At 35.9% G+C, this 25,802-nt stretch overlaps 1 protein-coding gene across 1 annotated transcript in view; it reads right to left on the minus strand.

The window, feature by feature from the left end:
• LOC141436551 (calsenilin-like) overlaps positions 1–25,802 on the minus strand; it is a 63,966-nt gene that overhangs the window by 15,425 nt on the left and 22,739 nt on the right. The window lies entirely within an intron of this gene.

Raw genomic sequence — 25,802 nt, forward strand, 5'->3', positions numbered from 1 at the left:
ACACATAAGTACGCTACTTTTTATCCCGATATTCCACGGTATAGTTTTGTAACTAAGGGACCCCATACATCCCTGTATTATTATTATTATTTCGTATTTTTTTTTTTAATTGTATACTGTAGTTTTTAAGTATTTTCTTTGTAATTATTTTATTTTGAAAAATGACTTCTTGCCAAGTTTCTTGCGGCGCATTCTTCTTGGCAATGATGGTCTTTCCAAAAGTTCTGGTAGTATAAAATGACGTGTAAAGTGCCCATTGCGGCCTATTTACTGAATAAATGATTTGAATTTGAATTTTGCATCTGAATTTGGATAGGGAAAAATTTTTGAAACTTCAGCACTGGGTTTAGAGTCTTGAATTTGGTACAGTCATTCATAACACAACCTCAATGAAGACCACGATATAAAAATTGGAAATTTCCAGGGGATTTTGTAAAATCCCGAAAATTTCAATTGTAGCTACCACACCGAATAGTTTAACGCGTGCGAAGCCGCGGGTAAAAGCTAGTATGCTTAAAATTTAAAATTATACAAAAAAAATGTCTCGACATGATAGCTATCATGCTAGAATGGCCGATTTGAATCCCCAAGCCACGACACAAATACACGTTAATAATATTAGGATGAAATTTTTCTCAATGTAATAGAATATAAACACTTTCGAATGGCAAAATTAACAAATAGTTTGATGTATAACTGCACCGGCGCTCTATTTTACAGTAGGCACCGCTCTCTCACATAGGCATTCATAACTTCCTTAGGGGAGTGTGTTTTTTGATTTTGAACTGGACAATAGCATTATCCTGACCTAGCACTTTCAAGTTGATGTGTTCGCTTTCTCCTGAAAATCATGATATAAAACAATTTAAACTTGAAAGCGATACCTACATGATTCGAACTCGTGCGAAAAATGCGAGATAACCACATTTTACAAAAGAACGCCATGTCGGTGAAAATATACTTGCAACGTATCAATTAAAACTGATATTACGGCAGTTCACTCACCTTTTTTTCATCAGCCATTTTAGGGTCCAAGTATTTTTCAAAACTATAAACAAAACTATGGAATGCAACGCAAGTTCAAGATTATCACACAATAGACGCACTACTGACAGTTTCGTGATCCGGTGGCGTGGTAATGGCGGCGGAGTGGCTTGGAAAGGACACAGTGCTGCCAACACATGCGCAGTAATAACGGCGCAATGGCGCGCAGCAAATTCGCGCACCTTGGCTTAAAAATATTTGACGATGTTGCACAAATTTTAATTGAAAAGTCGCTGATTTCATCTGATTACTTGCAATAAGTTATTATTGTCAACATAAAAGGATAAAGATCAAAATGTGAAGTTAATTTATATTTTTGATCTTTTCGAGCTACTTCCAAAATCGATATTTACGCATGAGTCTTAGTGATGTGTAATGTCTGTCGATAAAATCAAACGATAACAGAATAAGAATAAGATAGCAATAACTGAAGGCGTAGAAAGTTCTAGAATAAAATCGATAAAAATCTATTTATAAAATTTATTTCGTCATTTCCCTTTCAGTCAGTATAGCCACCTCTAAGGAGAAAATCGATTTCCGCTTAGTGTTGTTCTATCGATGTAACGTGTAAACGGAAGTAAATAGGGATGTCGTAAGTCGATAGCTGCACAACGTTCCGTTTGACGAATGTTGCGGTTTAGCGCGGCGGTTTTTTTGGACAGACATCCACCTAATATAGAGTAGTAAACGGAGGAAAGTGGAGTTAAATATTTCTGTAGGAAATTGCTGCCACGTTCCAACATTTTATGCCCAGTTCACATTATTCCAGTAAAGCCGTTCAACTTTACGTAAAAGACTATGGTGCTAGTTTATACATTGTGGTATTAAGGGTATTTTTCATTCCCTTTAACTTTTAGGGAACATTCAATAAATTTAAATTACAGTTACCTAATTTCTCCAAAATACTAGTGCCTTAATTCTCACTGTTTGTAAATTAATCAAGTACCTATTTACATAATTAAATACGTACAGTAAAACAAGGTTCTTATTTTTGACGTTTTTTTAAGTCCGTAACTAGAGTGAGTAGTTAGTGAGATCGCTTTTTAGCGATAAAACCGCCTATTGTCTACCTGAATTTTTGATTTTTGTAATGTCTGTACTGCTTTTGGTGATCAATAAAGAATATTTGTATTATATTGTATTGTATTGTATTGTAGTGTTATTAATTAATATATACTGAGCAAAGAAGATTTCAAAAAAGTAAGTTTTTTTATGTTTTTATATCTTAAATCAATGGTACTCGTCAAGTTTGTGAATTTTACAATTTAACCTTAAACAGTGAGTGTGAAGTTATTATTATGTTTTTTCCACGAAACTACCTGTCAAAAAAGTTATTTTTTCTGGGTAGTTTCTATCAATGAACTGAGCTTTCTGTGGAAATTAACGGAAATCAAGAAAAAATGGTGTATAGAAAGTGGCGCCCTCGTTTAATTTTGTACTTGTTTTACGCATTTAAGTTTTTTGTGGTAAGTTCAAAAGCATTTTCCCTTTTCTCATAGTAATAACACGAGTGGCGAGTCCAGTCCGTGAGTGCGATAGGAATAAATATCGATGGTGGTGTTACACAATTCTCTCTCTTATTCTATCCGTATGCAATTGCATCCACTTAAGTTAACCACAATGCTGTTCATTACATTTGGCTTGTACCTACTTAGCTGTAGATAAAATAATGTAGGCATAGTATAATAACAATTAAAAAATATCTTGGTACAGTTGTAACTATATTTTATCCGTATTTTAAATTATGAATTTAACGAAATGAACAGAAACGTAAACAGCCAGTTTACATCCTAAAAAACCAAATGCATACAGTAATAAATTTAACATTTTTATGGCTTTTGTTTCCACACTGGTTCATTTCATTAAGTTACGTTAGTGTAGCACAAATTCGGGATTTGTGGCCAGCGTGCAATGCACTGATATCTGGTGGATATTTTTTTTAGTTTCTGGTTGGCTATAAATATTTTTGTGAAAACATGGGTAAATTTGGAAAATTTGGCTATATATCCCAGTGGTAAAACATCCTGTGATTTTTTATTTAGTAGAAGTAGATATATTTGAACTCTTATTGCTATTTCTTGTTTTGTTTTACAGGCTACAGAAGAGCGCAATTTAGTTTGGAAAATAAAAATGGAAGAAACCACGGAATTTAACGTACTACGTGAACAAAAACAAGTATACGTTAACTTTGTTTTTTTAAGCGGTTTCCGCCACTTCGCGGCTTGAATGTGGTACCATTGTTCGCTACGTCGAAAGTCGTTGATCGGAGGTCGAAAGAGCTTCGCCCTTGTTAGTGCTGCCAACATTGTGGTATTTCCGGCAATACACCTTATTAATGGCGCGTACACACCGGGCCAACGAACGCCTACGAATGGGTTTCGTTGGTCCTGTCTGGATGGCTTACCGAACGCCAACGATCGTTCATTGGCGTGTGCCGGCGATCCGAAGCGTGGCGGTAACGGTAACATTGGCGCGTACACACCGGCCCAACGAACGAAACCCGTTCGTTGGCGCTCGTTGGGCCGGTGTGTACGCGCTATAAGTTTGCCGCTATTGAAAAGCACGGAGATTAATTTTAATGTTGGGTACGTACAACATAAAAGTCATCTTTAGATTAGAATTATCAATTAACTATAGCCTGGCTATGGCTACCATAGGTTGGCAATGGTGAAAAGCGATTAATTTGAAAAAAAAAAAAAGAATAGGTATGCCACATATTTTTAACAAAACGAAAACCACTGTTTAACTACACTGGTAGCCTTGTAAATAAATGGAATAAATAAACAAGATACTATTTACATCTATTTTTTTGTTTTCTTTATATTACATGCTCAAATTTGTAAAATATTGTATGCGCAACTGTACGTAATTAGGCCTTAAAACACTCATGTGACCTACAGTCGTGTTTTAAGGACCCTATTACGATTCAGTTGCATAAATAACTATTGAAAGCCTTCATAAAAGACACAAAAAATTTGACACTTTTTACATTTGAATCATAATAAGAAGTGAATGAGTTTTGAATTAGAAAACATAAAGTATGTGTTACCGCAATGTTTTAGACTATCGGGTTCATTACTAATTTTATGATTTAAATTTGGGCTTTGTTATTTTTAATTTTCGGATTTTCGGGTTTCGTCTCGTAATCATGGCACATGCAACTGTGCCGAAATATCGAGCTTAACCCATAAAGTATGTAGTTGTTTTTTTTTCATTTAAAGCGTTTGGAACGAAATAGCTCATTTTCCTTAATTTCTTTCAGTTCTTAAACTACTGCTATGACCACCTCGCCATTCTTCAAGTTAGTAAAATAAAGAAAAAACAGAAATTATGGAAAATAAATAAATAATAAGTATACTAATTTGCAAATTAAAGTATCAAAACCCGTTAGAACCATTCGGCAGCTATGCAAGATGGTGATGGTCATAAAAATATTGTCACAATTTAATTTGATTTTCATTGCTGCTTGTGGGGGAGAGTTTTATGGTTGCCAAAACAAGTTTGCTTTTGCATTGCTCGCAATAGGTTATATTGGCCTTGTTATTTTTATGCCAAAAGGATCCAAGTCGCTCGTGTTGCTGAGTACATTTTTAGGGTTCCATACCCAAAGGGTGCCAACAGATACCTATTACCGAGACTCCGCTGTCTGTCAGTCGTCTGTCCGTCCGTCCGTCTGTCACATAGGGCTCTATCTCTTGAGCCGCACGCGCGCGCGCTTTTAGCTAGGCACTTGAATATGTATTATTGTGGCCGCTATAACTAAAAAAAGAATTTAAGGGGCTCCCATACAACAAACGTGTTTTTTTTTGCTGTTGTTTGCTCGATATTAATAACGGCAACAGGTAGAACGGTTGAAATATTCACTTTACTTACTTGAAATATTTACTTAGTTGTATTGTATAATCACTTTAAAAAGAAATAATTAAATTAAAATAAAATAAATCTTAGGGGCTCCCATTCAGCAAACTTGTTTTTTTTCTTTTTTTTGCTAATTTCTAATGCTGTATAGATAATGGTACGGAACCCTTCGTGCGCGAGTCCGACTTTTTGGCCAGTTCTGGCCGGTTTTTTATAATTTTTGTACCTTTCACATCACAGAAATACCTACTGTAGACGTGCACGGAAAACCTTGGACTTTCTAGTTTTGCCACAGAATAGATTAGACGTTTAAATAACTAATAAACTTTACTTCGCATTTTTCTTATTTCGCAACATTTTTATATTTTAAATTTTTACTTCACCCTTTTATGTGGCAAATGATTGGCTTAGGCAAATAACAAATTGTCAAAAATAAGATTTGGCCAATTTTTATACTTACTGCAAAGTAACACTTCAAAATTTGTGCGAGCGAGCAAGACGGTTCGGAGCAGAAGCGACTTGGATAGTTTAGGTTCAGAAGGCTAAGGCGCTTTAGCCTTCGATGTTATTTTTTTTTATAGCAGCCACTACGACAGCAGCCAGGATAACTGCCATTAGGAAAGTAGGTTGGAAGCCATTCAATATGTTGCTAAGTTAAGGTATGTCAATCAAAACATTTGACCAAATCATAAGTGACAAAAAATCCCGGGTAATAATTTGCATAGGTAGCAATAATTTACCAAATAATTAGTTGTGAAATGACATCCTTGCGAAATGTTGAGTTGGGAAATAACATTTCGCCTAAATAAAAATATGGAATAAATAGTTTGGGAGCCAATAATTTGCTAAATAATTTTCGCCGAAACAGTAAACCCCCATTCGCGCACTTCGCGCCTACAAATTCTCAAGAGCAACAGGTGTTTAGACCGAACTATTACGGATTTTTAACAGTCTTCATTTCGGCTCAATTTATATGGCGTTACCACATTGTACCTGCCTGCGTCACACTCATGAACGTTGTTCGGTTCGGTACAAATCGCGTAGCTACAAACAGCAGTTCTTTGTTCTGTATACTTAGTATTACCACATGATATATAAGTTATTGTCAGTTTACCAAACCAACATTATAATATGATATAATTATGTCGGATATAGTTTGTTTTAGTTAAAATGACGAGAAGTACTTAAAACCAACCAATTCCAACATCTATTGTTTACTTAATTGTTATCTTCAAGCAGGGTTGTAAAACAATTACGCTGGTGTGTCGGTAGGCCCAAAGTATACTGTGAACAAACAATCTTTGAGATGTTGTTTGTCGGTATTACACTGCACGTCGTGCATTTCTAAAATAAGTAATAATTATATAAGTACTGTGTCTAAATTACTTTGTACAATTTTTGAATAATAGGTATTAAATATTGAATATTGAATGTTAGCCATAAAAATATGCAATATGTATTAGTGTTCTGTTGATTTATTATGCATCAATAATGACAATTTAAATATCAATTTTATTTAATGTTAACTATAAGAATAGGTATCTAATATGTATAAGTGTTGATTTATTATATACTACTAACGATATTTTAAATTTTATTTAATGTTATTAGTAGCCATAAAAAAAAAACATTTCATAGATCAAGGAGGGTTGAGCTACTCCAGTACACGTGCCACACTGCGGTCAGTTTTATTATGTCTCTTTGATATCTTTTCCTTTTATATTTAGCAACAAAAGAAGTTGTAAAATCCCATGTTAAGCGAATTTTCGTTATTTTACCTGAAACAAACTATACCAAAAGTAAATAGGTACTTATACAAATTCATTACCTACTTAGCATACTTATATTTATTAACAGAAAAGCGCAATTATAACACATATACGAAATTTAAAAAAATACAACTACTATCTACTTACTATTTACAAAACTTATACTAAATAGTTTATAATGTTTCGTTGTAGATAATTTATATCTTTGTTTAGCTTGTTTCTCAATAGATGTCGCTGTCTCGTACATATAAAAAACCGGCCAAGAGCGTGTCGTACACGCCCAGGATAGGGTTCCGTAGCCATTACGAAAAAATCAAATAATATTTTTCTAAGGATTTCGTATTGTGTACTGAATCTTCCAAGTTTAGGTATATTTATACCTTAGGCAACTATTTACTCTTAAACTACTAATAATTCTCAAGCAATCTAAGCGCTATAATTTTCCTTGTTAATTTGATATTTCTACTCTGAATTTATTCTGAATATTTTCAATTTTTTTTTAAATGGCTATTTCCATAACTATAATTATAAGGGACTACAAATTTGGCACGCAAGTAGGTAATACTAACTGCTAAAAATCGTTTATAGGATTTTTCGAAATTCCCACGGGATAGGGAATAAATGGGATTTCTATTTTCACTTCCGAATTACCCTATTTCCGTAACTATTATTAAGAGACTTCAAATTTGGCATGCAAGTAGCTAATACTCACAGCTAAAAACGATTTTCAGAATTTACCGAAATTCCCACGGGATAAAGAATCAGGCGTACCTACTATTTTATACTAGCCAACTAGCTGATTTAGAGACTTGATATTTGAAACATATTATATTCTAGAGAGTAATAGTAAAAGGGTTTTTTTTGAAATTCCCACGGGATAGGGAATAAACGGGATTTACATTTTCAAAGCGGTCTTATATAACTCCGTAATTATAAATATGAGACCTCAAATTGGGCATGCAGGTAGGGAACACTAACAGATAAAAACTGATTCAAGATTTCCCAAAATTCCCACGGGATAAAATGTTTAAAGAGGATTTTATAAACTAACTGAACCATAAAATGCACCAGCTAAACTAATTAACCTAAGGACTGTAGATTTGGCATACTTATGTTAATCTGGTGACATACAATAATCTGGCAGTGACATCCAGTGCCCTTAGTGTAAGTTTTCGGTGGAAACACGAACAGCGCCTCTAGCGGAATGTTTGTGTTTCTATACAAATTGAGATTTTAATGTGAACGCGATCGAGGCGTATTTTGTAACCGGAAACTTACACTAAGGGTACAGGTAGTCCGGCCAGGATCGTCTCCGTAGGAACGAACTCCTCAAAAGTTAATGGCACACACAAGAAACTTTGCAAGATTATTAGATTTCTTTCAATGACAATGAGGGCTATCGCGTATGAATTCGCCACTAGAGGCGTTAGTGTAGCGTGCGTGAGGTCTCCGAAAAGTCAAATCTCATAGTTTTTGGATGAGCTACGCGGGTTTATTTATAATTAGAATAATTTTGTGAATATTTTGCAATATCTGAAATTAATTATGGCAAATATGCGTTCCGGGGCAATGTATGTCTGTGTTTTGAGACAATTTTGTCTTTCGGAAACCTTTGTCCTCCCTTTTTTCCGAACAAAACGGGGACTATGCAACACTGTGGCATGCTCGATATTTTTATGGTACGGTTTTAAGGTGTATTAAATATGATTTTAATCTAAACTTTGTTTTCACGCCCGTAATAACAGACTTTGAAAGCCATACTTAAAAACCTCACGCAACAGTGCGCCATCTAGTGAGACAAAAAACGATAGCCCTCATTCATATGATAGACATCACCTGATGCTATAGCCAAGGTCGTCTGCTGATGAGGGAACTCCCCATAGGTTGATAGCTCTGATACGTAATTTTACAGTCATTTACGTTCAGTTTTGATGATACACACGACTTATGAAAGACTGAAATAGCTATAAAGTTAAAAATAAATAAAAACAGTTAAGCTTTCACTTTCGTGATTTTCACTCATAGTCAAAATACGCACAGGACTCAACCGCAGGCATTTCAACTGGGACGATGGTTATAAGCTTTTATCTTCGTGGAGTCCTGTTATATATACTTAAATAAGTGTCAGCGTCGGGATGAATGTTTTGAGGGACGATCGGACGTTGTTAGTGTTGTGTGTCGGTGTGATGGGGTGACAAAAAATAAAAATGACCAAGTGCGGGTAGTTCGAAGGACTCGCGCTGCTAGGCAGACTTGACACCCCAAACTTCAGTCTACATGTGACCACGGCCACTGTAATTTTTGCCGAAACGTCGAGGTAAATATTACTCGTGTGTGTTAGCGTGATAAGTCCTGTGCGTATTTTGACTATGAGTTTAGCTTTCTATAGTAATATTTACTAATTCTTATCTCGCGGGAATTATCTTCTATTGTGTACGAAGTTGCGGTCAAAAGAAACACGTAGGCACTTTAACATTTTTCGAAATTCTACTCCTGAATATGTGAAGCACCATCTGTCTGAAACACCTGTCTGTATTTGTATTTCCATATAGGTAATCCTCAGAACAAGATGGCTTGGGCCATAGTTCCCACGCGGGCCCAGTGCGGATTGTGAACTTCACACGCCCTCTTATTCTGAGAGAAGGCCTGTGCCTTTGGGCTGGGATGATGATAGGTAATCCTCCGAAAAATCAATCAAAACACGAAAAAAAGATTCGTAGAAATGAAATCTATGTTACCCCAAATTTAACGCGAGCGAAGCCGCGGGCAAAAGCTAGTTACTATTTTATATATATACACATATATAGCAGAAGCACTGTTGTAATTCGCGCTTCGCGATTTCGCAAAATACGTACTTAATACTTCTTTTTATTTTGTGGTCTCTGTAATTTGCGAAGTGCGAATAAATATTTATATTTATATTCTATCTATTTATATTTGAATAATTAAACTGAAACAAGTTGTTGTTGTTTCTTAAAAAAATAAGGCTCTGTCCATCGGAGGACAATTTTGCCAGTGTCTAGTAGTTTTTGCCGTTGTACGGTAAAAAAATTCTAGAAAACGAAATATGAGAGGTAATGGTGGATGAACGATGACAGCGCAAAACACTGAAACAAGTTATTTTGTTTAGAATAAATTGAATAGGTAACTCGACATTGACAGATAATTGAACAAAAGATATCCAAAGAGCGTTTCCCGGACAATTCTTGTTATAACTGGTTGTAACTGGATTAATCGAATTAAGCAATCAGTCCAGTCCAACAATTTAATTCAATATTTTAGTTGGCGACCCTTATTTTAATTGAACACTGAATAAATCAAGCCGTATTGTCAATTTTATTAGTCAGTAATCATAATTTCTTTGTAAGCTTTTAATTTGACTTACGATTTTCTCTAAAGAATTACTTCTAACTTATTAAAGGTTTAATTTGGCCGAATTCCGAATAATAATACCTGCTGCAATCATACTTGCCATACCCAACTACCACCAACTGGCATCATGGAGTAAACATTTTTTTAGGCAATCCGTTTAATGGGTAAAAATAATTTTATAGTAAATTTAGTACGACATTAATTTATGGCGAGTGCGTTGTCGTGTTGTCGTGTGTCTAAAAAATTCCTGGCCAAGGATGAAAAAAAAAACTACAACCAACCATCATTTAAATTTAAACCAGAGGCCGAATTGTCTAATTCACCGCTTCTTTCTGTCAGACTGTCTGTGGTATAGAAAAAAAAAAGAATCGGCCAAGTGCGAGTCGGACTCGCGCGCCGAGGTTTCCGTACAAATATTTTTATTATATGATGTAACTAAAAATTTATGTTTTTCGCAATTTTTCCTGTATTATTATTAGCACCACATTTCAAGATTCTGAGTTCACAGGAAGTACCCTGTAAGTTTTGATTCCCTTGCGAGTGTCGAAAATTTGTAGCATAAACGGATGTATCTTTTGATTGCGTTGGCTTAGAAGTTTGATTTTTTACTGCTCCAAGGGACAGTAAACTACTCAGGTTTACCTACTGTACCTTGGAGCTGTGAAAAAATTTGATTATGATTTTCAGCTTGATACCAGGCGCCCCGCCACGGGTGCCACTTGTTCCTGAGAAAAAGGGTCTTGACAGACAGACAGACGGACGGACAACAAAGTGATCCTATAAGAGTTCCGTTTTTCCTTTTGAGGTACCATCAGCCAAATATATGGTCTACCACCCTAAAGTTGATAATCGTTTGCATGTCACAAAACAATAATGCCCATAGACGTGTCTGTCAACTTGAAAGTTGAACTTTAGCGACATGTTTATTCGATAGAAACTTGTTTTAAAATTGATAGACCACTTATTTGGCTGATGGTACCTGCGGAACCCTAAAAAAAGGTGAATACGATCCCGAGCGCTCGGGTTAAACAATACGGCCACAGATTTTTTGCAGATATCACAAAATCATCGTGTTTGCATTGAAATAGCGCATATATGATATAAGATGTTAAGCAAATGGGTAAAGATAACTAGTACTTACAGACTTATATATACCTACCTGCCAACCCATTAGTTAGGTACGCCAAGAAAAAACAGAAAAAAATATGTTACGATGCCACGGCACTAAACTATACATAAATTTGTGAGGATAAAATAGTCATACTTGTTAGAGACAAAATGCTGCACTTCGTGAAGAAAGCAAGCCGCTTTGCACAGTGATAGTACACACTAAACTGAGTGATTTGACTCGCAGCAGCGGAAGTTTCACCCCTTAGGAACAGAGATGGCGCCACTTCTTTAAAAAATATTTCAAAAAATTCTACAAGCTAAAGTAATAAACCGATTTCTATGTTTAATATCTCAAATGAGAGCCTATTATATAAGTTACTTATAAAATACAAAAAAAATATTTACAAAAATTTTTGTCAAAAAACGCCATCTTAAGTTTTTTTTCTTACCTGATTTGTAGTTTTTACTTGATTGCTTAAAAAAACTGTATGCAACATGAATGGTTTAATGCATGTACATATTACTGAGTACATAACAAGTATTTAAAAAAAAATCCGACACCGATACCTATCATATTTAACGAAATATGACAGTTTAAATGTGAGCACAAATTTCTTTAAAAAATATTTCAAAAAATTCTACGAGCTAAAGTAATAGACCGATTTCAATGTTTAATATCTCAAATTAAAGCTCATAACATTCATTATTTACAAAAAAATATAAAAAAAATATTTACTGAAAACTTTTGGCAAAAAACACCATCTTAAGTTTTTATTTCTTACCTGATTGGTAGTTTTTATTTGATTGCTTAAAAAAACTGTATGCAACATGAATGGTTTAATGCATATACATGTTACTGAGTACATAATAAGTATTTAAAAAAAAATTGACACCGATACCTATCATATTTCACGAAATATGAAAGTTTAAATGTGAGCACAAATTTCTTTAAAAAAAAATCAATAAATTCTACAAGCTAAACTAATAAACCGATTTAAATGTTTAATATCCCAAATCAAAGCTCATAAAATTCATTACGTAGAAAAAAATATTAAAATATATAAAATATATTTCTTACCTGATTGGTAGTTTTTTACTTGATTGCTTAAAAACATTGTATGTTGTATGCAACATGAATGGTTTAATGCATACTTATATAATTTCTGAGTAAATAACAAGTATTATAATAAAAACCTACACCGATACCCTTCATACTTCACGAAATATTTAAGTTTAATTTGTGCACGCTTTTCTTACAAATAAATTTCAACGAAATCTTCAAGTGAAACTAGTACTCTGATTATAATGTTTAATGTTAAATGAAAAGAAGAACGAAATTACCTAATTTATTAAAAAGAAAGTTTTTTCCTGGTGTTACGAAAAATATAATTACATTAAAATTAGTAATTATTAAGACAATAAATAAAAACTATACCGTTTCCGGCATAGTTGATTCTGAGATGTAATATATATTGCTTAGTAGTTGGCGAGTTTATTTAAAAATTAGCTTTTTGTGTGATAGGTAGGGCTACAGCTTATAGATATGTCACATTTGAAATAAAAGACTATGAACATCAATGTTCATCAAATATTTAAGTTAAAACCTATAAGTCCTCTTCGGGTTCATCGGCAGATGTAGAACTGAAAAGGAAAAGTCGTTTTGAAGTACTTGTGCTATTCCAATACTACTAAATCACAGATCCTTTAGACACGGACTGTGTTGCTGTAATTACTGTTGAATTATATTTGTGCCTAGTTGATTACCATTAGATCTAAATGTTGTGCCTACCTGTGGAAATCAGTGGTCAGCATACTAAATAACCCTGCATTGAATATTATAATTACTTACTTTGATTTGTACAGCCACCTTTGCAGGATTTACACTGGGCAGTGCATGGTAAGCTGACCCGACGACACCCACAACGCATGGTATCGCAGCCAGATTTGCAGCCACAATGGTCCAAGAGGCTTAATTGCGACAAATCGCTGTAACTGCCGACAATTCTGGAGTCCTTCTCTTTTGCCTTAGTCCATCCCCAAGAAGATGGACATGGTATGGACATGCTCTCTATAAACATACACTGCGTGAAGCTTACCAAGCGGGCCAAATATGGAGAAACGCGCTGAAACCAGAAGTTTCCGTACCATAGCTTGTAGAATTTTTTGAATTATTTTTTAAAGAAGTGGCGCCATCTCTGTTCCTAAGGGGTGAAACTTCCGTTGCTGCGAGTCAATCACTCAGTTTAGTCTGTACTATCACTGTGCAAAGCGGCTTGCTTTCTTCACGAAGTGCAGCATCCGGCAAAAAATGGCCTTAACAAGTATGACTAAAACAGAAATTTTCGTTTTTGAGCTGAATATCAATCGAGATGCTGTATTTTTATATTAAATGAATTTGTTTAAAATAAAGTTCAACTTCAGTGAGAATAATTCTTTCTCATTAAATCTACTTAAATTATAAGTAAATACAAGTCAATGTAAATTGCATTTTCTTGTTTATCTCAGGGATTCGGAAAACTCGTTGAGCATAAAATTGGCATAAATGAATACGAAAACATTGAAATTGGGTCAGAATACATGATAAGATGAACTGATAATGTCGTTCAGACAACAGTACTCCAATATTTTAATGGTAGGACTTCATTTTGTGTTTCGTATTCATGTAAACCAAGTTTTTTCAAGAGATTATTTTTCAAGAGTTTTTTCAAAGATTTGAATCTTACTTACTTTACATTACTTTAACATACGTTTTTGTGACTATTCTCGTTTTTATTACTCTTTTTGCTGACGGTACTTGATTATTGCATTGTGTATCGTCATGTTTATATTAAATTTCTAGTCAGTCAGTAATAGAAGTCGGCATGAAGTGCGCCGAAAGCACTTTTTATAAAGAAAGACGGAACCGTTACAGATATAAACACTTTTTTGTCTGTCAATACCTTTATTCTCAGAAACGCGTGGTTGTATCAAGCTGAAATCAATAACAAATACCAGACCAGACCAGAATCACTGAAAAATATTAAATTTCTTAGTCAACGTGATCAAAAGATAGTCATCAAAAAATGTGTAGATACATGTGTTCCATACAAATTTCCGTTATCCCAGAAACTTGAAATTTGGTACGAAGAAAAAGGTCAAAAAGTCTGAAAATATTATTTTTATGTCTGTCTGCCTATCATCTAAAATCACTCTACACTGCGTACATTTTGTTTAAGAGAAGGCTCTGCTAACCAAGTTCGACTGACACTTGGCCAATTTTTTTTGGAAAATTATTAATTGCACATCAAATAAATAATTACCTATCAAGTTATTCTCATCATTTATATACTTTTGTACATCAATTAAATTATTTCATTACAAATAAACTAAATGTTTAGCAAAACTAGTACTTCAATAATTCGAAAATATACATCAATCTACAATATACAACAATACTACAATCACATCAAAAATACTGACTGCACAGAAAAAATTAATTAGAGCGTGCGTAGATGATACTCATTTTCAATAGCAAAATAACTTTTATTGACATTTTATCACCGGAAAATTAGGTACGACGACGAGCGGAGCGAGCGAAACGAGCGCGCCGCGATAGCGGCCGGCGAAGCGCCAGAACCCAGAACCTAATTTATGTAGGAAATAATTTGGCCCCTACTAGTGCTTAGATTTATGTAATTTACTTGATGAAAAAAGTATATAAATACCGAAAATAAATTGATAGGTATTCTTATGTTGTACTTAATAAATAAACTGTTGTGCGTTACATATAATTATGAAAATAGAAGCTAGATTTAAATAAAAAAAAGTTCAAAAGTATGATGTGCGTTAGCCATTATTAGCTGTGAAATAATAAAAATGCTTTACTTTAAGATAAATAGCGGTACGCCACGAATATAGGTTGCGGTTTATTACGTTATATTTTGAGTGGAGTATTTTGCTGTGCAATCAGTAATTTTGATGTGAATTCGGTTTTTTTTTGGATAAATAAGGACTTTTTTTGATGTGCGTTTAAATACTAGGCACCCTTTTTTTCACCTAATGCACCCCTTTTGATATGGGTTATAATTTCATACATTTTCATGTGGGCAATTTAATAGTATTTTATGCAACTGTATCGTAATAGGGGTCCTTAAAACACGAGTGTGCGCGCGACGACCTGCTGCGTGTACGTGGTCCCTCCCCCGTGCTGTAATGATGTATGAAATCTCATTAATCTGTATCGTAATGACCATTACGATACAACCGTGTTCATAATAGAATCCAATTTCGTAATGCTGGTCATTACCTATGGTTTTGAACGCATAATTGTGGATTTACTATATGGGTGTAGATAAATTCGATTTAATATACTGTCGATTTACTTTTAAAATCCCTCTGCCAACTCTTGACTTATTCAGTCCATTATTTCCAGCACGATGCATTAACTGCATCGCAATCTGCGAAATCGAGGGCAAACACAAAAGGAAACCTGTTTGAGATTGCACCTTCTACGAGTATAACGTAGGTAAAAAGCAGAGACGCGGAATTTACCATAACCGTCTTTATGCTACGTTTGTAATAATGGACACTTTAAGTGTTCACAATTTACACTAAGTGTACGATTCAATACGTACGTTTACGATTATGTACCCCTTTTTCCATACAACCATTGTGTGGATTCAAGAAACGATTTCGACGCACATTGTGAAAATAATCCGCACTAATGTTGGAAACAATTTTTACTTTTGTTTTTCTCCATTTAGTCTCATCATCATCATCTTATCAGCCTTAGGACGTTCACTATTGGACATAGGCCTCCCACATATACCTCCATTTGCTTCGGTTGCAAGTGGCCTGCAACCAGTGGCTGCTGTTGGTTACCAAGTTACCATACCACCGTGACTTTTAACGAGGTAATTTCGTCCATCTCGTTGGTGGATGTTCCCGCTGCGCCTACGATTGCCATTTAGCCTACTTATGTAAAGTTTTCGCAGTTTTCCATGGTAGCCTAGCGATTTGATCTATTTATTTCCAAGAAGAGGCACAAGGGTTCAATCCCGGACTCGCACCTTTGAGTTTTTCGGTGGAGGAAACCGCATTCGATTAAATGGTAAGGACAGAGGGGCTACTACGAAATTCAAGAATCGAAGTTCGTATCGTACCGTCCCTCTACTAGTAGTCCCTCTAGTAGCCCTGTTGTACCCACTATGAGACACGCATAGACGAAAGAAGAATATAATAAAGTTTTAACAGTTATTTTTACTCGCTCTATTGAAAGTAACTTGATAAATTATGAAATTGAAACTTAAATTAATAATCACATCATTTAGGTGGTGATATTTTAGTTTGAACTTATAAGTTTGAGATTTTATTTTTTCAATAATGTACTTGTTTGTACTCGTACTCACATCATTAAATTATTATATCATAACATTATTAAATTATAACATTATTAGGTAATTGAATTGATTTGGTTATCAAATTGTTAAAGTCATTATTAAGATCTGACTAACATAAAATTAAGCATACTGAAACTAAATACAGACTTTATTACGTGAAAAAAACGGATAATTTATTTTTAGCCAGATATTCGGAGTTTTGTCTCACAAAGCAATAATATTCAATGTTCACTTTAGTAAATTGCCATAAACGGTCTACCGCCATAACCAGTGTTACCCCGCAGAATGTAAAGCACACACGCGGGGACTCGACTTGATGGGATTATATGATTATGTTATGCTTTTTTCATGTTCCCATTGTATTCTTTTTAGTACGGTCCGTGTCTTTTATTAACATTTTTCGTGGCGATCCACCATGTATACTGTATGCGTCCTTTTCTTATGCCCTTTGTTTAGAAGGGTAATAAAACCAGACGGATGATAACAGCTGAAACCTCAAGGACGTTGGCTTAGGCTGTGTTTCCACTAGAGATGTGTGAGGACATTGGCGAGCATTGGGTCAATTTCAGGTTAGGCGGCGCTATACTTCATTTTCTTTAGCATTAGAAAGAAGGTAAGCGATCTTGACGTGTCTTTTTATTGGAAAACACCTGTGAAAAATAAGTCACAGCAAATAGTAACAATTAGCAAGGACACATATGATCATTTACATTCTTTTGGTATCATAAGTATAAGTTACAGTTTTTTAAAAACATTTTTCAATAAAACGACTCGTCAAGATTGTTTACCCTTTTTCTAATATTAAAAAAAACGAAGTATAGTTAGCGCCGCAGCAGCGCACCGCTAACCCCCCAGCACAGTAGGCAGCTCAAGGCGCCCCCACCTGAAGGCCTACTTCGAAACTCGAAACTCGAAGTTCGTGTTGTGCGGTCCCTCTGACACTTACACTATTTAATACGAGAGCGAGAGGGACGGTACGATACGAACTTCGAGTTTCGAGTTTCGTAGTAGCCCTGCTGGCCCTATACTACGAAGTGCAAAACTCGAACTTCGTATGTTGCCGTCCTGCTGACGCTTATGTCATTTAATACGCGAGTGAAAGGGACGGTGCGATACGAACTTCGATTTGCGAGTTTCGTAGTAGCCCCTCTGGAATTGACCCCATGCACGCCTATGGTTGCAAGAAATGCGTTTTTCATGAACCAATAGAAACGCTTTATTTACCTATCCTCGCTCAGCGCAGCTCTAGTGAAAATAGCTCAGCGGAGCCAAATAATAGTCGAAGATCCGAACTTGAAAAGATCTTCACCGGTCTGATAATAGAATGAAATGTATTTTATAATAAATTTAGTATTTTAGAAAATATATAAGAAATGGATTTTCTAAAAATATCCTGGACAGGCTATTTTAATTATTAAAAAAAAATGATTTTTTAATAAATTTTTGTTGCATCATCGAGATAATAAGAAAATTTTATATTAACTTAAAGTATAAAACCTATAAAATATGTAGACGTTGGGTTTGCTATTGTTTACCTGGACGAACTACTGGGTTGCCAGGTATAAATTCAAATAGTTATATCGATGCCCGTTACTTTCACTTGATTAGATAATAGAACAAATTGTATATCAACGTAAGCGCTGTTTTATTGTGAACACGTTGATATAGGGTTGTCTGCATTTAATTAAAAATCATTTAAAAAAAAAAAATTGCCTGTAGAATTTTTTAGCAAAATCATTTCTAATATATTTTCTAAAATACTAAATTTATTATAAAAATACATTTCATCCTATTATCAGACCGGTGAAGATCTTATCAAGTTCGGATCTTCCACTATAAGTGGTTATCAATTTTTAAACAAGTTCCTATCAAATGAATATGTCGCTTAAGTCGAACTTTCAACTTGACAGACTCGTCTATTGGAATTATTGTTTTATGACATGCAAAGGATTACAGCTTTAGGGTGATAGACCAAATATTTGGCTGATGGTACAGTCAATGGCATAAATAAGTGATCATTTCTGTACCTTGTCGCTTTCAGTCCTTACCAGGGATGTAACGGATGTGGTTTTATCGGAACTGAAAGCGGAACCAGATGTTTTCAATTTAGTTTATCGGAACCAGAAACGGAATCGGAACCGAAAACGGAACCAGAACCAGAATCGGAGCCTGAGTGACAGGTGGACGAGATATTAAGGGTAGGTCTACTAAACCTGAGGGTCTATTGCGTAATGTTTCGTGATCGCGAGTGTCAGAAACGTTACATGATTAGCCCTCTGTTTGTTTTTGATGTACGCCGCTTATGTCCAGTCGCTGCGGTAAGCATTGACTTCCGTTTCAAAAGTATCGGAACCGGAACCGAAACGGACGTTTAATATGAAACGTAAGTTCCGACTTAACGGAAACGGAATCGGAGCTCCGTAACATCCCTGGTCGTTACACAATTTCGTATGGCTTTTCAAACATGACGTTAAAGTGACAAGGTACAAAAGTGATCACTTATTAATGACGTTGGCTGTACCTACATAAATATAGGTACCTACGTTTCTATTACGTTTCGCACTTCTCTGGTGGAAACGCAGCCTGATGCTCAATACGAGCCGTAATAAAAAACCTGAAGTACTTAAGTTGTCTTGTCTACGAATATAATGTGCAATAAACATGATTACCCTTAGTGTAAGTTTTCGGTTACAAAATACGTCTCGATCGCGTTCGCGTTATTATCTCAATTTGTATGGATACACGAACATCGCAAACGTTCCGCTAGAGGCGCTGTTCGTGTTTGCATACAAATTGAGAGACGAGTAGGGCTCGACTAATGACAATTAGGCGGAGACCAGCGGAGCGGAGAGACGTGTAGGGCTCGACTAATGACAATGAGGCGGAGACGAGCGGAGCGGAGAGACGTGTAGGGCTCGACTAATCCCTACACGTCTGATGACAATGAGGCGGAGACGAGCGGAGCGGAGAGACGTGTAGGGCTCGACTAATCCCTACACGTCTGATGACAATGAGGCGGAGACGTGATGTGGATTTAACTAATATGATTGGTCGATCCTTACACGTCTCCTCTCCGCTCCGCTCGTCTCCGCCTCAGTGGAGCCGCAGCCTTGTATTGTCATTGGACTTACATAAGTTCACCAAATTACGGCTCAATCGAATAGTTTAGTTAGATAGGTACTAACAAATGGTCGACAAATGGTTTGCAAATTTTGAAGCGAATAACATACAATATCAACATAAGAGTCCGAACAGTGCCAGTTAAATAACCTAGCCAACTTAGAAAAGTTGAAATACCTCTGACACTGTCATCTCAAAGTTCAATATCTCGAAAAAGGCTGAATCGATTTTTATCAAAACATAGCTAAAAACTACCGCAAGGAAACTTTTTTAAACAAACCGAATAGAAATCGGTTCATCGTTTAAGAGTTACGATGCCACAGAAAGAGACACTGATGTTAAACCTATAACACCCCTATTTTTACGTAGAATGAAAAAATAAAGATTTCCAAGTTTTTCATTTTTCGTTATCTATTCGTAGGCGAATACTTAGGCCTGGGGCTATTACGAAATTTGAAAAATTAAGTTCATATCGTACCGTCCCTCTCACTCTCGTATTAAATATAAGAATAAGCACGAATACGAAGGTAAATTTAGCGCTTCGTAGTCTAGGGCCTGATAACACTAATTGTGATTGGCGTCTTTGTTATCATCTCTCAGCTATTTATAAACTTTCCTAACCTACGTATCGAGCTCACTTAACCTTTCGCCGAATTTCCCTACAGATCATAATCAGCATCATTTCCGCCTTTATCTTTCCACTTTTGCCTACTTCTGTAAAACCTCGACGCTGCAGAGTTAAGGAAATGCGGTGGGCGATAACACAATGAGAAAGCTAAATTAGAGTAAAGCCTTAGTTACACGGTGCGAGGCATATCGCGCGATTTGGTTACATTGCGTGGCCGCGCGGCTATGTATTTACATAGACTTGATGTGAGAGACAATATAGCCGCGGAGACAAATGTGCGCGCATACCCTTAGGGGCTGTTTCACCATCCATTGATTAGTGTTAACTGACGGTTAAATGTGATGCTGTCTCCGTGTATTCAAACAAAACAAATAGAGACGGCATCACACCTAACCGCCTGTTAACACTAATCAATGACTTAGGGGCTGTTTCACCATCCATTGATTAGCGTTAACCCACGGTTAAATGTGATGCCGTCTCCGTCTATTCGAACAAAACAAATAGAGACGGCATCACACCTAATCGCCAGTTAACACTAATCAAAGGATTGTGAAACAGCCCCTTAGACTATTAAAAAATATTGGACACATATTTATTCTTTTGTCAATTAAACAATCCAACGTTGACTTTTTCTGAATTTACGTTAACTTCGACAAACTGACAGCTCAGTTCACGCCAGTGAAATCAAAAATTGTTTTTTTTTCTGTAGTCGGAAATCTACCATAAACGGCAATGTATCGCAACTTGCAAGATGTTCTCGCTCCGTTTGAATTAGACAGCACTTACCTTTGATATTGTTCATCGTGGGTTGATTGATCTTGTGAATTATTCATTCGTTGAGTGTACTCCGATGTCCATTTGATGAGGGACGGGAAAGGTAAGAAATAAACACAGTCAAAGCCTTTATTTGAAAAGCATGCTTAGTTACTAGGCACCACGGACTTGTTGAGTCAGTCATCATCACCATTATCAGTCGGAAGACGTCCACAGCGGAACAAAGGCTTCCCCCTTAAAATGTCACAATGAACGACAACTCGCCACTTGCATCCACCGGTTTCGCGCAACTCTCATGATGTCGTCGAAGATTCGATTTGTAGCATTCGAACATGGCGAATGTAGACAATATCTAATTTTGCTATTTCTGTTTCTTTGGCTAGTTGAAGTATAATTTTGATAGTGTTTTATGCGGCGATTTACCTTAACAGTGAACAGTGATCACAAAATTCTATATTTCTCTCGTGTCTGACATTTTTTAATGCACAAGTTGTGTCCACGTGGTTTCTGGAATTTTACTATCAAGTTGCAAAAACTACAACCACCGTACAACGTCCCTCTCAAAGACAGTATACTTTGACACTGGCGAAATTGTCCTATTAATTAGGACAGAAAGCCATATTTTAAAAGAGAAGAAGAAGGATGATGTCGTCAGTCCACCGGTGTGTTGAGGCAATAGAGAGTCATTACTCGAGCATTTGGCCTCAATTTTCGTGATCACATTTTGTCATGAATGGGCTGTAGGTACTCGCAGTATTTGATGACATTTTCGATTACTTTTAGACGTCCTATACTTAAACTAGATAACATGGAAACTGCAGAATCTTCTACCATGCCAACAAAAATGTGCCCACGGAAATCAAATAAAATAAATGCTCGGATAATGAATTTAAAGGATCATGTTTTTAATCCCACGTTCACGAATCACAGACTCACATTTAATGACTTTGACTCAAATTATATGGCGCAACCTTTAAGGCGCTTACAGCCACATCTGAAAAGGGTAGGTATGATTGGAAGGGAATCGTTCGCAAAAGATTGAAGTTCGCAATGAAGATTTGCTTATGCTCCCACAGAGCTGAAGGACGATGAAGACAAGGACCGGTTCTACGACGAACTGGACCTGGTATATGAGCAAGTACCGGAGTATGATGCCAGGATCATTGTAGGAGACTTCAACGCCAAAATTGGTCGCGAGGAAGCCTTCATTCCCACCATTGGCCGACACAGCAAACATGAAGAGTCAAACGACAACGGAATAAGACTAATGAGTTTTGCTGCGTTAAAGTCATGGTGGTGAAGAGTACTATGTTTCCTCATAAAATATATACCCATGTTAATCTATTCATGATGAATATATAATAAGTTGATGATCCAAAGATAATTCTTACCTTGAGTTGGCAGTTCTTCAGTCGAATAGATCGGTTACCATAATGAGATGATCCCACTGTTTCAGTAGGTGTCACAGTTTTCGAATTAAATTTATGCACAACACGACTTCCTTCATCATCTTTTTAACCTAAGATATATCATATATATCATAAGCTCGCGTCGTATCGTGGTTTAATGCGTTGCGGAACTGCTGAGCTTCGGTCTTAATACCTTGATACTTACCTCCCTGTGGGAAAAATTGGGCGTATATCAGCTTGAAAGTGTCTTCTTTGACCACACCAGTTGGGCACTCTGCTTTGAACCCACGGTAAAGGCGTTTCAGTTCAGGCTCTGAAAATCTTGTGACGCGTCGAAGAGCTGCTATTGAGTCCGGCCGGTAGCGAGGTAGCTGTTCACCCAACTCCTCGAGCTCGGAGTCTGGAAAGAAGAAAAGAGAGATAAATTACAGTCAGTTTTAAGGAAGCACCGCAATCACCGCATCTTTGGGTGGTAGATATCTGTGTTAGTCTAATAGTTTGATTTTGCGGCTTCTCAAGCAAACGATCGGAGATTCGAATTCGGGTTTATTTGAGTTGACATTTGAAATTAACTTTTTTTTTTGGTGAAGGAAAATATAGAAAGTAAGCCTGCACAAGATTTTTGAAGCAGTTCAATGGTGTGTGCGAAATTCCCAATCTGCAGCGCCTAAACTCAAGCCCATTAAATAATTAATTTTGTAATTTGAGAGGTTTGTGTCCATCAGTGGCACGTATAGTATATGGGTACAGACAAAACTGCTATGCCAGATGCCATTGGTATTTACCATCGTGGAAGTCTTTGGGCAGACACGTTGGACGGTGGACGCACCAGGAATGAAAGGATCAATGTTCATTGACCTAACGATTGTATGCTAGAAAAATATTGGCAAATACAAGCCAACAAAAGATTCAGATTACGAAGAAGTCAGTGACGAAGAGACTATCTTTTTATCATTTTGAAGGTTCGCTTAGATTCTTTAGATATAGTCACATAATCCAGTTCACAACGCCAGATGAGGTCCTATTAGAAAGGTTTAAGGGCTCGTGAACTTGACTACATGCCTTACAATCCTTTCAATTCACTTTACAATGGATGCCCAAGCGTTGTGTGAAGGAAACAAGCGTTCTCTCACAAAAATGAAAGGATTCTTATCCCTACTTCGTTTTATACAAAAAACTACGCTGAATTGGAAAAGCGAACAATAACATTTATTTTTAGACTAACATGAGAAAAGTCTTGTTCTATGAGTGTATACCTAGTGGCAGAACACTTCACAGGTTGTTGTTTAGAGTTCAATTTAAAGATAAGATGTATTTGAATTATTGCTTCCGTACTGCTAGGACACATTTTTATTCATTAATACTGTTTTAGGAAAACGTCATTAAAACTCAATTTGAATACACTTAGGTATCTCTTTAGATCCTTTCACACAGACAACAATTGAATGTGAATTTAATTTATCTTCTAAAGATTTTATTGGACCCGTTTCAATAGATTGCTGAATCCGTGGTTTTTAAAGGTAGCGTGTTTTTAGAAAGTATCAACGCGACAAAGTCCCAGCTTTCACGGCGGGAGTTAAACCGAAACCTGGAGGTGCTTTTATTTATCCGTTGAGGATTTGTGCCGACACACAACATATGAGTACGACCCAGTTTGGAAAAGTGCAGTCAGGCGAATGACGGTCAGCACAAGTACACATTATAACTAAATTGTTCGTGAAAGAAAATTATTTATAAGTATTTAATTGTGTGTTCGTATTGTTATATTTTGAATGATGTTGAGTAACATCTGCCCCAATGATACGAATTTAGCGATTGAGATAAAATTCATGAAATGAAAAGTCAACCTGTTACAGTAACAGTCCATACCACACACAATCTGTGTTTGTGGTATGGTCACGGTATTCATTTTTTTTTCAGGTTCCTCTCCGTTGCTCTGCACAAGTTCTTAAGTTTTCGAACTGGGTCTTGAAACTGGGGTTTCAATCAAAGTTTAAAATTAATGAGTGCTTAATTTTTTTCTCATAAAATACTGATTTGATGAAGGAAGCGGATAAGGCCTGTTTTCGCTCCGGTGAATGTTCGTCTGTCTGCCCGCGACACAGGACTATATTATCTATTAAACAATGTAATTATATGAAAGTAGACACCGGAATTTTTTAAGTAATTTTCTAGCACTTTTTACTCGTTGTTAATAATTGCAATACATAAAAATGCTGTTTTTTGTATAATACGCTTTTTCTAATACCATAAACTACTTTATTTAATTTATTTGCCGTTTATAACAGTTTAGTCCTGATATATATATGGAAATAAACGTAGAACCTTGCCATAGTGGGCATGGAAATGTAGAAGTGACTGGAATGGCAGCTGGGCATCAAGGAAGCTTATTGTTTATTTAATGAATGCAGTTTTCAAACTTGCCAGATTCATCCCAAGTCGGTGCAGGGATTTAATAGGGGTGGCGCGATCTTGGTGAGCGAATTGCAAGCTGGTAGTTTGAGCCTCTTAGGATTGTGTTAACTAAATATTCGATATTTTTGTCGGTCAAGCTTGCCAGACTTGTTAAAAGTACAACGTGGAAAAAAATAGCTATTCCTAGTTAACACATTCACTGCCACCTGACTTCTGACTTGCACAGGTGCCACCGACGCACATGTGCGTTAAAAATTTATGAATGTGAATATGTTATGACAGCGGCATTAGGTGAAGTTCCGAAAACGCGTATGTGCGTTGGTGCCGGTGAATGCGTTAATAGTTTCACCTGTACGAAATGTAATGTACCTACGCAACGCAATGAATAATTTGTATTGGATTTGGACTAGTCACATTCTATATAAGTACAATTGCACGAAAATTTGTTATTTTTTGGTCGTCAGTACTTTTAAAATAGCATACAACCGGGGCTATTTCTGCATAAGAGAAATATTTATGAAATATAACGGAAAGTTGTTGGATTCGGGATTAAAGAATTTTCGAGTGGGGATATTATTAACCGTACCTATCAAATTATAGCTACCTATTTTAACCACACACACCAAAAACAATACATTGCTAAAACAAAAGTATAAATATTTTAAATCTATTTTTTTAAATAAAATAAAACGGCAGGGGCAACCCTGTTTTAAATCCGCTTATTCAAACAACAGTTTTGGTTAAGAAATAAATTTGCCTGAAATTAACCTACTGCTCTGAATTAAGTCAGATTGAAGTACCTACCTAATGACCTGAGGTTAATGAAAATTTTAACTTCATTTTAACATTTTTACTTACTGCTACTCGTATACGAATACTTGAAAGGTTTAGGTAATTAAGTAAATGTAAACAAAACAACAAACAC

The sequence above is a fragment of the Choristoneura fumiferana genome, chromosome 16 (genome assembly GCF_025370935.1).
Source record: "Choristoneura fumiferana chromosome 16, NRCan_CFum_1, whole genome shotgun sequence".
In the NCBI taxonomy this organism is placed as follows: domain Eukaryota; kingdom Metazoa; phylum Arthropoda; class Insecta; order Lepidoptera; family Tortricidae; genus Choristoneura; species Choristoneura fumiferana.